The sequence below is a fragment of the Chelonoidis abingdonii genome, unplaced genomic scaffold (genome assembly GCF_003597395.2).
Source record: "Chelonoidis abingdonii isolate Lonesome George unplaced genomic scaffold, CheloAbing_2.0 scaffold1059, whole genome shotgun sequence".
Taxonomy (NCBI): Eukaryota; Metazoa; Chordata; order Testudines; family Testudinidae; genus Chelonoidis; species Chelonoidis abingdonii.
Window position 1 is genome coordinate 2,149 of NW_027425320.1, and position 647 is coordinate 2,795.

Below are 647 nucleotides of genomic sequence, written 5' to 3' on the forward strand. Positions count from 1 at the left end.
GCCAGAGGCGGGCAGGGGTGGGGCCAGGGGAGGTCAGTGCCTGTGGCGTCTGAGCAGCACCCAGCTGTTAGGGACTCATTCTCGCTCAGCTCTGTACAGCCCCTGGGAGTGTCCCTCCTTCGGCGTGACAGCCCCCTGAACGGTGCTCTCTCTCTCCAGGGTTAGGCCCTCTGGCCCCACAGCCTCCTGGGACCGCACCTCTGAGCTGGCCTGTCTCTGCCGTGGGGCCCCTCAGAGAGTCCCCTCGTTCTTCCCCCCCCAGGGAGCAACACCCCCCGATCTTTACCCTGCAGTGACTCTCCGCCCGTGTAACACAGGAAGTTTATTGAACATCTGAACCCAGCACAGGAGGCTTTCAGGGCTCTTGGGCCTAGCAACCCTCAGCACAGCACATCGGATCTCTCCTGCATCCAGGAGGGCTCTGGCTGCTCTCTCCCCGAGTCCAGAAGCCCCCTCCTTCGAGTCCAGCCTCCTATATCACCGGCCCCCACAGGTCCTCCCCTGTCCTCTGTCTCCTTTGTTCTCCATCCCAGCTAAATGGGTCACCGGGGTCTTCTCTACTCAGCCCATTGTCCTTCACTGCCCAGAACTGGCTGCCTTTCAAGTTGGGGGGCCTCCTGGTCACCAGTTGCTAGGGTCCCCCCTCT